The sequence below is a fragment of the Leuresthes tenuis genome, unplaced genomic scaffold (assembly GCF_036924035.1).
Source record: "Leuresthes tenuis unplaced genomic scaffold, fLeuTen1.0.hap1 SCAF_11, whole genome shotgun sequence".
Lineage (NCBI taxonomy): Eukaryota > Metazoa > Chordata > Actinopteri > Atheriniformes > Atherinopsidae > Leuresthes > Leuresthes tenuis.
This window is the reverse complement of record NW_027325365.1, coordinates 33,265,029-33,279,081: the sequence shown is the minus strand read 5'-3', so window position 1 is coordinate 33,279,081 and position 14,053 is coordinate 33,265,029. Positions and strand designations below refer to the sequence as shown.

Below are 14,053 nucleotides of genomic sequence, written 5' to 3'. Positions count from 1 at the left end.
TCTCAGGGGGCACAGCCTGTCCTCCTCTGTCTCTCTCTGGCTCAGGCCTTCATTCTGTGTACTTTCCCTCACTCATGCTGTCTAAAGCACACATATGATACCTCAAAACGTGCGTCTGGGTCTGCAGAAGTGTGCTTGTATTTTTCTCTCTCATTACTAAAATGGTTTTTGAGAACATGACCTTAGAATCAGCACTGTCCCTCTCCATTAGAAATACAGGGAAATCCACAGAAACCACTCATCCTCCACAGTAATCACAGCCTAAAACCTCCTTAACATCCACAATTTATCTTAAAACTGGATGAATTCTAGCTTAACATGAAGTTATTTATGTCTTCTTTCCATATTTGTGCTTTAACTTATGCTTTTTCTCTCAAATCACCTCAGATTCAGAGCAAAATCACACATTTCCATGATAAACAGGCCCTCCTTCGCTCCTTTAAGCTGACAGTGAGGGCTGTGCTAAAACTGCCATAAAACCTATATTCTACACAGGACCTTGATAGAAATGACTTAACTGTCTGCAGCATACCTTTTTGCTATTAAGAGGTTAAAATTGTCTTTTACTATGACTTATAAATCTATTGAAGCAGCTGATTTTTCTGAACAGGCACAACCTGTCCTCCTCTGTGTCTCTGGCTAAGGACGTCCTTCTTTGTGCTTTCCCTCATACTGGCCTGGTAAAACCTTACTGCTTTAGGCATCATGACTGTCATATTTCAGACTGGGTTTGCAATATTTAATGGTTGACTGGCAATTAGTAGGTCACTCAGCACAGCATCTTCCAACTGCCAGTCCTTTTAGCATGTTTCTTCTCTTTTCTGTACTTTTCTGACTTCATAAAGCTTCAGCTCCTTTCAAAAACACATTTCAGGCCTTTTGAAACTACAGCAAATAATTTTCTGTTAAATATTCACATTTTAAAATTAGAAATGTCACACTTTAGAAATGTCAAGACTTATTATCTGCTCTAAATCCTTTTGGTTTTTTGTTAACCCTTCAGCCTTTCTTTGCTGACAGTTTTTCCAGCAGCTTGTTATTGTTCCACTATTGTCTTTTTCATCTTCAAACTTCTTCAACCAGGACTAACAAATAATCAGTGCACACAGGACAAATTCCTATATGTACCAAGCTTATAGTTAAATCTCCATTTCACTTGTACACAAATGTGTTGTAGTAAATGTGTCTCAAAGTTCAAGACTAAAATTTAAGAATGGCGCAGAGTGATGACACCATCTACGAGACCCTGAAGAGGGACCCTACAAACAACTATAAGAAGAAAGTTACATATTACCTTCAAAACCTGGAGAAGTACAAAGTAACTGAGTGCTCTTTCTACCAAACTAACAAATCTGGAAAAGATCAAAAGGTATAACATGAACACAATAGATCAAATCAGCTCATGTAGTTAAAGCATGTAACTAAAACATGGAGTTAAAGCATATAATTAAAATAAAGCACTTTGAATTGCCTTATTTTTCAGTGTTCCCTTTTTTTTTTTAAAGCAGTGTATATATATCATTATACTTTTCTTGGACACATTAAAGAGAATAAAATACAAAAATAAAATGAAAATAATAAAATAAAAAAATACAAAATAACCAGTTTTTCCCGCCGCTGAAGATCAAAGGGCTGCGACAACACTGTACATACAGTCACAGCAGCGGGGGGGGGGGGGGGGGGGGGTGGGGGTGGGGGGGGGGATTTTGAGGCAGATACCAAACAAAGGAATTTTCCCAGGCTAGTTTATATAGCGTTCCATTTATAGAGAGGGACCGCGGACAGAATATAATCTTAATTTGGGTTTGCCCGTAGAAACCGCTACTTATTACAGTTAACGGCTATTGACTGATATAATGAGGCTCTCTATTGAAATAGAGAGATATTACGTTTACATAAAAGACTCAAGCAGCAGACGTTGCTGTCACCAAGGGTTAATTCAGGAGGCACAAAAAGAAGGGGTTTAACTCTGGCTCATCCCAACGTCCCTTGCGGCGCAATAAACCCCGTTATAACATAAAAAAAAACAATAAAGAGCGAACAAAAATAATGAACAAGTAACGATAATCCCTTAACTAAGAATAATTTAACATTATAATAAAATCGGAGTCATTATATAAGCCCTTCATTATTTTCCTGGCCGATATAAAAGATCAGTGCCTGATGGGAAATGTATGTTTGGTCACTTTCGTCCGATTTCTGTAAACCACAACTACGGCATTTTGGAAGAACGTAGTCACAAGTTGTCATTATTATATTATCACTGAAAATTAGTAATTTCACAGTAAATGGCTATTTCAATTTCATAAATTCTCCCAATTCCTTTGTATTTTGTTAACAGTTTAGAGTTCAATAATTATGTTCAGTGTAGTTTTATATATGGATCAGAAAGTGATTTAATCTAGACTAAAGTTCATTATATAACTCAAAAAAATCCATGCAAAAATCCCCATGGATCTGTAGCTAGCTTTAAGAATAAGAGTTCCTTTATTCATCTCACAGTGGAGACATTTTAATGTTATAGAAGCAGCATAAAAAATATAAAAATACCAAAATAGTAAGAATTTTTTATTAACAATATAAAACATATATACATATTTACAATATTTTACAAGGCTGCGTCTCCGAGAGGTCCTGCTTAAAAAAAATTCCCGGGCCATATTACAAGCCCACCCCCCTGCGAGTGCACGTGATGTGCAGCAAGGAGCAGGTGCGCACCCTCAGTTGGGACTTCACAGAGGTCTCAGCCACTCCCCGCTGCTTAAAAAAAATTTGATTGTGGTCGTCTCTGACGGCCATATGGTCACAAAAATGACACTTTTGGAGGATTTGTCCTCCCAAAGTTGCAATTAATAAAGATTACTTAATGAGGGGGTACACCCTAAAGGGAGTGTCCCCCCCATACACAATTGTTGTGACCAGGGAAACCCAGTTTCTGCGCAGCTCCCCTCTCCATGTCTCCGAGGAGCTGTTCAACGAGGCCCGGAGACTCCTTGATCCACCATCAACACCAACTCCCCTGGATAAGATCAAGGAGGCAAAAGGCCTCATAACTATCGAGGGGCAGGTTGTTGAAGTAAGTTCTCTGTGAAGATGAAACATCATGTCATTGTACAGTATGATACAGCAATACTGCAGATTACTGTCAGTACATGCCGACAGTGAAGTTGTTAACGCTTTTGTTTAGGGAATAAGAACAATTAATAAAATCACCCAGTAGAAAAAATGTATTTCTCAAAATATCTAATTGTTGAAATAAAGCTTTATTGAATAATCAGGCCAGGACAAAGGTGGTGCAATTACATAACCACTGTTAGTATGAATGGTGCTATTAACACTTTATTCCATTGTTCTATTTAGCTGTCAGCTGTAAAGAACATTTCTGTGGGGAGAGACCAGGTGCCCATGAGACAGCTAAAGCTTCAACAGGTAAGAAAAGAAGGACGAGGTGGGACACAGACATCCTTTGACTTCTAGCAAACTGGTTAAACCTTTTTTAAAAATAAAAATCCTAATTACACTGTAGCAAATCTTAGAACATAATAAACATGTAAGTAGCCTGTGTGACTTAGACTGAGCATTCTTTTGCTTTGATAAGTCATCAAGTCAATGTTCTCAGACGTGCGTTTTAAAGCAGACCGACCTAAATGTTTAGCAAGTGGACATGGAACTAAGCCGTATGTAATGCCATTGTAATGAAAAAAATGGAAACATAAATCACTGTTTTACCCCCTGTTTACTGAATCCACTTGCATTATATTTATTGCAGTTCTCTATTTCAATTAGAACAATATTAACTCAAAACATCTGTTCCTGTGAAACAGCAGTCAGAATGCTGATAAGCTGAACAAGGGATTATAACAACATCAATTTATTTTATGTACAGGGTGTCGCACAAGGACATGTGTCGCTGTGGAGGGAGCTGACCATGTCCAAGGTGGAGGTGGGCATACATGTGCAAATAACGCACATGAAGTTGCACAGCTCTGCCTATGGGGACCAGCTCCAAAGCACGACCTATTCAACGTTGGAGGTAAAGAGATGAATAATAACATGAATCAATTATAACAATAAAGGCAGAACAGTAAATTGTATTGCTAAAAAAAACAAACAATAAATGAAGCATCAAAAGTGTTGTTTTAGCACAAAACCAAATACACACGTTATTATTTGGTGCAAAAATGCAATCTTTAAATGCACTACAGCCACAAAAATGCTTCATAATGCACCTGAAACCAACTTGTGCTGTCATAACAATGGCTACTAATTATGTAACACAGCAAAGTTAGTGAAGAACAAAATGTTCACCAAGGTAAGGAAAACGGTAACATGTACGAGCACAATGAACATACCTGTATCTTCCATTTTGGCACAATTTTCTGTCATGTTGCCCTGGAAACAAAAGGGTAACCCCACACCTAATCACACAGAGGCTACATAACATTTCATAGTGCAAAAGCACTGAAGCAAAGGTCTGTTGTAGCTCTGTACGATACCGTTCCAGTTTGTCCTTTATATTCTACATGTCACAGTAACTATTTATAGTGATGCTTTGCCAATTAATATATTTCAACATTCTCTTCAAATGCAACATATTTCACTATAAAGTGTAAAAAAAGTAACCATAATGTTTGCTTACCTGATGCTGATGATATTTATTTGCTGTATCATCCGCAGATGCTGACTGCCAACAGCAAAAGCACTGCCATGGAGGTGCTTGGGGTCCTGGAAAAGGAGGATGGAACTTGTCCTGGGAGACAACTCCCAGGTCAAAATAAAAAAATCCCTCTGGGAGCCCCTGGAGATTTTTTTGTAAAGGCAGGCTTTTTGCCAACATTAATGTTGTTGGCAACAATGTTTGCTCCATTGAGCCAGTGGAGGGTCCCACTGAAACCCCTTGAGTTCTGTGGTCTTCTTCTTATTTTCTGTGTAAAAAGTTTGAAATTGTATTTATTGAAGAGGTTTTGTTTGTAAATGTTTGTTATCTTATTAATTCTACAATGAGTTGTAATAAATGTTGATTAACCATTAAGTTCAGTTTGATTCTTATAGCTCACATAGCAGAACATTCAGTTAAGGAGGTCAAGTTACCCAGTAATGTACCATAAACAGAGCAGTTCCCAGAGTGACACAGAGAAGATGAGGATGTGCAGAAGACATTTGACACAGTCTCATCTGTGTCCACCTGTAAATCCTTCTTTCAATCTTACTTCTATAAGAAGGGCTTTCTATGTCTGTCAAGTTCTGTGTGTTTTTGTGACCACAACTTTGCCCAAACTTGACCAGCTTCTTGGCAAAGGCAGTTTTAGGTAAGGTCCTCTCTTGCTTCAGTTGCTTGACTGTTTTCCTCGTCCATGTTAATTATATGATCTGGTGACCCCTTGTGTTGAGTTGGCTGCTTTTCAATTAACTTACGGAAACTGCCGACCTTAGCTTGGAAGGCTTGGACACACCGGTGTCCGTGCCCTGGAAGAGAGGAGGTTGCATTGCATGAAGCTGTAACACCAAGAAGGTCCGCCTGCAAAGTCAGTACGTTCTTCAAGCTCCTCCATCTTGCTTTCAGCCTGCGATTAGCTTTATTTATTAGCACATAGTTGTCACAAGCCTCTAGGGTCATTTCGCGGCTGCAGATGGCAATATTTACTCCTTGGTTCATGTCAGTCAGTATGGATCAACATTTAAAGCCACGTTAATTAAATTTGATGTATTTTGATATACCTGACTATAAGTCACAGGACCAACCAAATTATGAAAAAAAAGTTCGACTATATGCGATAATACGGTGCTAATTCAACTAAAAAGTCATGGAGAAGCATGATCATCCACATTCAAAGTTGTTTTTTTCCTACCAGTAGCATCTTCTGGTTGATCAGGAGCTGTGATCGTGCTTTGCTTCCAGGAGCAGGTCAGAGGGCTAACTGAGCGTGTCACGCTGTGAAGCGTGTCAAACGTGTCATGCCATACTTTTCCAGTGGTTGCGCAGGTGAATATGGTCCCTCTGAGAGCACTTACTGAGAGTTTGGGTTCCACCACCTTTTTTGTGTGTGTGGTCGCACTCTGCAGGTTTGGAGTGCATCACAGTGGTTTGTGAATGTGCTCTTGTGAATGAATTGGGATTTGACAGAACAATGTCATACATGCTATTAAGAAAATGGTACACTGATTATACTTGTGTTTTCTTGTTTAGTTGACCACTGAAAGTGATTTCCAACTACAAGCCACATCTTCAAACAATATTTCAGGCTACAAAGTAATCGCATACATTTATGCAACTATGAGTATATCTGACAACTCTCTAACTGGAAGATGACTGATCAACAACTAAAAAGTTTCAACATAATGCAATGTGTGATTATGGATTAAGAAGATCACAGGTGTTAAAGGAGAAGTTCTTTTTTTAAAAAACTGGACCTTATTTCTGGCATGAAATACGTTCATCTACTCACCTTGAACAGTTTGGGTAAAGGTCGGTGTCCTTCAGAAGAAGATGAGATCACTCAAGATCTGCGTATATCCATATAACGGGAGTGAACCGGGCATAGACAATACAGTCTCTAAATAAGGCATTATCTATCTTTATTTACATATAAAACCACCAGCATAATAATAAAAAAGATTAGTGCAATGACTCTTACATAAGATAGAGAGGAGTGTACTAACTTTGTAAATACATAATAAGCATAAATAAATACAAATAAGAAAAACAGAAGTATAGACTTCATTTAACCGGTTTGACTGAAAATATATGAAAAATCTAAATTTTTGTAGCTTGAAAAAAAACGTATGACACGTAAAAGTACTGAAATATGTTTATTTGAAAGTTTTAACAAACATTTGCACTGCAAGGTCATCGGTATATTTAAATTTTCCTAGTGCACCTGAATGTCTCCCAAGTCAATGTACGTCATTTCCGAAGCGCTCCTTCTCCTTCCTCCTCCTTCTTATCAGGTAAGCCGATCTGGTGACCCCTTGTGTTGAGTTGGCTGCTTTTCAATTAACTTACGGAAACTGCAGACCTTGGCTTGGAAGGCTTGGACACACCGGTGTCCGTGCCCTGGAAGAGAGGAGGTTGCATTGCATGAAGCTGTAACACCAAGAAGGTCCGCCTGCAAAGTCAGTACGTTCTTCAAGCTCCTCCATCTTGCTTTCAGCCTGCGATTAGCTTTATTTATTAGCACATAGTTGTCACAAGCCTCTAGGGTCATTTCGCGGCTGCAGATGGCAATATTTACTCCTTGGTTCATGTCAGTCAGTATGGATCAACATTTAAAGCCACGTTAATTAAATTTGATGTATTTTGATATACCTGACTATAAGTCACAGGACCAACCAAATTATGAAAAAAAAGTTCGACTATATGCGATAATACGGTGCTAATTCAACTAAAAAGTCATGGAGAAGCATGATCATCCACATTCAAAGTTGTTTTTTTCCTACCAGTAGCATCTTCTGGTTGATCAGGAGCTGTGATCGTGCTTTGCTTCCAGGAGCAGGTCAGAGGGCTAACTGAGCGTGTCACGCTGTGAAGCGTGTCAAACGTGTCATGCCATACTTTTCCAGTGGTTGCGCAGGTGAATATGGTCCCTCTGAGAGCACTTACTGAGAGTTTGGGTTCCACCACCTTTTTTGTGTGTGTGGTCGCACTCTGCAGGTTTGGAGTGCATCACAGTGGTTTGTGAATGTGCTCTTGTGAATGAATTGGGATTTGACAGAACAATGTCATACATGCTATTAAGAAAATGGTACACTGATTATACTTGTGTTTTCTTGTTTAGTTGACCACTGAAAGTGATTTCCAACTACAAGCCACATCTTCAAACAATATTTCAGGCTACAAAGTAATCGCATACATTTATGCAACTATGAGTATATCTGACAACTCTCTAACTGGAAGATGACTGATCAACAACTAAAAAGTTTCAACATAATGCAATGTGTGATTATGGATTAAGAAGATCACAGGTGTTAAAGGAGAAGTTCTTTTTTTTTAAAAACTGGACCTTATTTCTGGCATGAAATACGTTCATCTACTCACCTTGAACAGTTTGGGTAAAGGTCGGTGTCCTTCAGAAGAAGATGAGATCACTCAAGATCTGCGTATATCCATATAACGGGAGTGAACCGGGCATAGACAATACAGTCTCTAAATAAGGCATTATCTATCTTTATTTACATATAAAACCACCAGCATAATAATAAAAAAGATTAGTGCAATGACTCTTACATAAGATAGAAAGGAGTGTACTAACTTTGTAAATACATAATAAGCATAAATAAATACAAATAAGAAAAACAGAAGTATAGACTTCATTTAACCGGTTTGACTGAAAATATATGAAAAATCTAAATTTTTGTCACTACACTGAAATCGGCTTCTTAGTCTCTGAATTAAAGGGCCATTTCACTGCATTTTTCGCATGCTGATCACATAAGCTTCGGCCCTGTATAAAATCTACTATAGTCAGACAGCTCAAGTCTGTATATAATTATTCTAAAGCTGTGAATCAGAAACTAATTTCAGCGTTGTATTAATATCTGTAACTGAGACAATATAGTAAATATATTTAAATTCATTAATGTAAATGATCAGAGAGACAGCTGATAATGAACATTACTCTCCCTCTGTGTTCTGTGGGTCAGGTAGATTCAGTCTTTCTACTCGGATAACTAACTAAATGTGTGTCTTTTCTCAGACTGAGAGAGAAACCTGATTGAGATCCCTGCTTTGGCTGGTAAGTAAAAGCAGGTGAGTTAAAAAGTGAGTTATTGTAAAGTTAAACAGGCTGTAGATCACTTAAGCTGACTGAGTTAATATGTTCTGTATTTAAAGATAATTTAACTCTTTATTTATGTTTATTAGGGCGGTAGCTGTCAAACATTTATATTCCATTGATTAATGTAGTAATCAGATAAAATAAAATTTTGTGTTATCAAACAACCAATTCAAATAATGCGCTGCCCCTCGGCTGTGGAACGCTCTTTCTCCACATCTGAGGGCTCCACTGACCTTGAAACACTTTAAAACAGACCGGAAAACTTTTCTTTTTGCCCAATGTTTTTAATGATCTCTCTTTAAGTGCTGTGTCCTGTTTTTTTTTGCATTTAATGTAAATGTAAATGTATTTATTTTATTTATACAGCCCTTTACAACAATCCATGTGTACCAAAGTGCTTTACAGCAGATAATAAATAAAGAAAAGAATAAGTACAAAACAATAAAATAACAGTAAACGCAATGAAATACAGCAAAATTGAATAAGATGATATAAAAGTGTCACCATACTACTGGGTATTAAAAGCCATCTGAAATGAGTATGTTTTTAGCCTAGATTTAAAGAGACCCGGGTCAGAAATAAGACGCATCTCGGGGGGGGAGCTTATTCCAGAGCCTGGGGGCAGCAACGGAAAAGGCTCGGTCACCCCAGTGCTTGTATTTTGACCTGAACACTTCCAACAAAAGTTGATTTGTTGACCTCAGAGCTATACCAGGGTTACGGACAGTTAAAATCTCAGATAAATACGATGGGGTGAGGCCGTTAAGAGCTTTAAAAACAAACATTAAAAGTTTAAAATCAATTCTATAAAGGACAGGAAGCCAATGAAGGGAATTAAGAACAGGAGTGATATGCACACGTCTGTTAGTGTTGGTTAAAAGACGGGCAGCACCATTTTGCACCAGTTGAAGGCGACTGAGAGAAGTCTGGGAGACGCCGACATAAAGTCCATTGCAGTAGTCTAATCTTGAACTTATTAGGGCATGGATGGCTTTCTCAAGATTGTGACGGCTTAAAAACATTTTAACTTTGGCCAGGAGACGCAACTGGAAAATGTTTCAGGGGGTTGAAGTTAGCAGGCATGGTAGTACTGGAGGGAACGAGGCTGGGAGTAATGTGCGTGTTCGGTCTTCTTATCGAGCTCGCCATGTGGACGCTGTGCTTTCTGACACGGTGCCTTCACAAAGTGTTCGCGATCGCAAAGCCAGTAGCTTGACAAATCTGATGGACATGTCAGACGTGGTCGAAGTGTCAGTGGGAGAGCTGGGGGAAAACGTAGTGGCGCAGGTCATGCAGACGCAGCCATGCTGTCTGTTCACTGACCGGAGTGCGTGTTGGCGCACTTGGTGGAGACATGACAGGAGCGCATTTAGAGGCAGATGCGCTGTCACACAGCGCAGAGCCAAGTCAGCCAACATGCGTCTCACTAAACCAGGTTATGGACATGCAGGCTTTGAGTATTTGACTGATGAGGTGGGGTAGCAACATTAGATAAAGCCATTTGATGAAACAGTTGGATATCAGGGGGACAGAGAACTATCCAATGCTGATTCGGCCCTAGATTTTTTGTCACTTTTTCTCAATGATGATTTCTGGAATTTATTGACTGTATAAACAAATTGTTATGCCCATCAGTTTTTAGCTTCCCATGAAGTCAAGCCACATTCAAGATTTCACCAGTGGTCTGATGTAACTGTCAGTGAAATTGAAAAAACGCATCAGGACAAAACACACTACCAGTGGGTACAGATGAATAAATACACCTGTGTGTGTTGATGATTATAATTCATTCATGGGGTGCATTGACAGTGCAGATCAAAGAATGAAGACCTAACTCTTTCCCCACAGATCAAAAAAGTGGTATAACAGAATTTTCCATGCTATTCTTAGCATAAGTATGGTGAATGCTCACATAATTTACTGAAGCTGTATTCGAGCTCCTCACAAGTTTCTGAAGGTCTTTGTGCAAGACTTGGTAACTGGTTTACTGGAAGGCTACTCCAGGAAAGAGAGCCATAAAGGGAGGAAGAAGTCGTCAGGAGAAATGCCGCAGAGACTCACAGAACGTCACTTTCTGTATAAGGCTGATGACCACCCAGATTGTGTTGTATGTTCTGATCGAACCCGCCCTCAGGCCGCCGTCAGACAAATTACAGTTGTAGGCAGTATGGGGTGGGTCTTTGTGTGGTACCATTTAATGAAAGGTATCACACCATAAAAACCTACAAACAGTGTCACCTGGATGGATAGGCATGGGCCTATTTTGACCTCTGCAGGCAAACGTGAGGTTATCGCTCATGTGCATTTTTTCGGCCATTTACTAGAAATAATTTACAGTGTTGGTTTACTCTTTGCTATTTCCCTGAACATTTTGCATTGTGTAGTGCATTGAATATAGAATATTGAATATAGCACAGACATTCATAGGGGCATATTTGGGGAAAAAGGCTGCATTTCATTATTGAAACCTGAAAATTTCATAAAAATTCTATAATCCAAGATGGCCGCCACGCCATGACGTCATAATATGCAAATTAGGTGTGTCAATTTGCTTCCTACATAAACTCAACATTTCTCTAATTTACAGAAAGTCTCTATCTCCTATCAGTTTTAAGATATAGCCTTTTGAAATTTATTTGTCAAAATCAAGGATTTTAGAAAAAAACCTCTGGCACCTAAAGGGTTAAGGCAGAAACGCAATGCACAACGGCGCTTTCTCCATCGCGTTGTTTGTTGTTTTACCCTTTTATCTCGGGGTCTTAATCCGACCGCAAGTAACCCGATCCAGTCCAATTTTTTGTCTGACTAAGGTGTCTACATGAGTTGGGTTTAGTTGGGATTATAACCTAATTGAGTCTTATTGGAATTTAGCCATTAATCAGATTTTTACAGTGCCATGTAACCCCACTGACGGTCTAAGCTCATTACATGGTGCTTTATTGCCACCCTGTTGGTGAACCTGCTGTGTCCTCAACTGGAAGCATTTAACTGACTACTCTTTTTTCCTCCTTTCTTTAGACTACCTGAACTCTGACCCCTGCTCTGACTGGTGAGGACCAACATTTAGTTCTTTGATGGATGTGTTCCTGATAGCTGCTCTGCTTCCTGTCAGTGTGCAGCTGTGTAACATCTGGCAGACCTGTCCTTCTCAAACTGCATGAATGAAGTGAAACATTGATCATTAGTCAGAGAACAGCTTTCACAGCTGATGTGTTACTGCTCTGATTTCCACCTGATCTCTGATCCCCAAAGCTTTGGATGGTCTCTGTGAGCAGAACTGGGAAAGTTTCCATGTTTCTGATCATGAACACATTCAGCCTCTCTGAAGTGATCATCAACCAACAACATTTAACTACTTCAACTCCACAAAAGTCTGGATCAAAGCTCATCCTGTACAGACAAGAGCAGAACCAATCAGCTGTGAGATCAGATTCTTCTGATCAGATACTAACAAATTGTTTCTCCTCTCAGACTGAACTCAGATGCAGAGAGAACCGGACCAGAACTCCTGCTTGGCTGGTGAGCAGAATTCTAGTCCGTGAGGTTCAGTCCATCACATCACTGAGTGTAGAAGTGTTTCACATTTTAATCAGTGTTTGGTGGTTTATCACAACTGCTGAGTTGAATATAAATGCAGTAAATACAGAGCTGTAAACACTGACTGAAGTCATGTCAGAGCCATGTGAGCTGAGCTGTTCTGCCTGTAAAATGGATCAGAACAGGAGCAGCAGCAGAGTCTAACAGTGGAAAGCTGACAGTTTTAATGGAACATCACTAAAGGCAGAAATCAGTGTGTAATGTGAGCAGAACATGTTGTGCAATGATCACAGTGATCAGTTCTGTACTGTTCTGCTTCATGTTGAACAAGTCAGGGGGTCTGATATTATTTTAATCAGTCCACATTTCATGGTACCATGGTACATCTGGAAACTACTGGCCTAAAAAGTGATTTATTTATTAACTTTTTACATATTCTGTTTATTTGAAGCCATTAAATGTTAAACTCTTTGCAGCTTATGCAACAGAATGCTAGATTAGTTTTCTGCTATCAACAATATCTAATTATTGTTTTCTCTGTGTCTTCCTGTTCAACGTGTCTCCTCTCATTGTCCCTATCATTATTGGACATTCTGTCTTTCCTGTCCCACCTACCCCCTCTATCTGATATTTGGACATTCTATCTTGTATCCATCTGTCCCCCCTCTATCTATTTTTTCGCTTTTTGGACATTATTGGACAAACTTTCAGAATCAACATTTTTTGGAACCCTGATTTATTGGTATCTGAGGTTGATTGGAACATTGTCTTGCTGTTTTTGGAATCTGAGACTCTACTCTCACTGCTCTCTCTGTCCTGTCTACCTCTCTCATACATACTGCAATAAACTTTGAAATTGGAAAAAAATTGGCACATTTTATTTCAAATTTGGCTAAAGTTTAAAATACTATTTTACAAACTTGATTCTTAAAGAGAAATCTTGGATCTTGACAGATTTCTAGATAAAACCAAACAGTAACTTGTTTTGGAAAAACTATTGTGACACTAACACTTAATTGGCAAATTTTAGTGAGATCAATCAAAAGATTCTTGATCATATCTGAAAACAGTGCTTACAGAAATTCAACAGTTAATTCTTGTTATAGACACAAAGAAACACATTTAGTGAAGTGAAATAAAAGCACTGCATCTGTTCCTGTGCTGCTGACTCACTGCAGGTTTGTTCATACAAGTTTTGAAATAAAACACATCTGTAAGGAGGATTGGAGTGTCTGTTTGCTGTCTGCTCTGAACTGACCAGAGTCCAGCTACCAGAAGCATCTGTCATCCTGCTGCTGCTGAGATCCTGATCTGCATCACAACGCTTTATATATAAGAGCTTTCAGAGATTTGAATTCAGATTGTTGTCATTAAATCTGTCAGAAACAATAAATCCATCTGTCATTCATAAGCTAAGAAGCTAATAATACTGAGAGTACGTCAACAGATTGTAGCTGATTGGACTATTGTTATATTATATCATATATATCATATATATAGTTGTTCATTCTGTAGCACCCATTACTTTGAGGTGTATATACCTTTCTGCTACATTGAAGTGTTACAACAGTAGATTTTGCTCAATAATACTAATACTAATCCAAATACTAATTTGGAAGAAAATAAATAACCACTGAGCGTTATTCTAACCTGACATTTTAAATTCAGAATGAACTGAAAGAAGTTCATAAGAAAATTAGCTTTAGTCTTGGTCTGTTGGAATCTTCAGATATAACTTTAAC

General features: G+C 38.7%; 2 long non-coding RNA genes across 4 annotated transcripts; one reads left to right on the top strand and one right to left on the bottom strand.

The window, feature by feature from the left end:
- Positions 1-2,620: 2,620 nt before the first annotated feature.
- Positions 2,621-5,965, bottom strand: LOC140317616 (uncharacterized). 3 transcript variants are annotated; one of them, XR_011917782.1, is made up of 4 exons: positions 5,850-5,965; positions 4,640-5,466; positions 4,353-4,392; positions 2,621-4,017 (listed from the first exon to the last, which is right to left on the bottom strand). It is a non-coding gene; the product is annotated as an uncharacterized lncRNA (long non-coding RNA). The 3 variants fall into 3 exon arrangements; XR_011917781.1 differs by having other exon boundaries at positions 2,621-4,392; positions 4,640-4,925; positions 5,092-5,466; XR_011917780.1 differs by having other exon boundaries at positions 2,621-4,392.
- A 2,604-nt stretch (positions 5,966-8,569) lies between these two features.
- Positions 8,570-13,761, top strand: LOC140317615 (uncharacterized). The gene is made up of 4 exons (XR_011917779.1): positions 8,570-8,732; positions 11,793-11,823; positions 12,246-12,293; positions 13,023-13,761. It is a non-coding gene; the product is annotated as an uncharacterized lncRNA (long non-coding RNA).
- Positions 13,762-14,053: the final 292 nt, after the last annotated feature.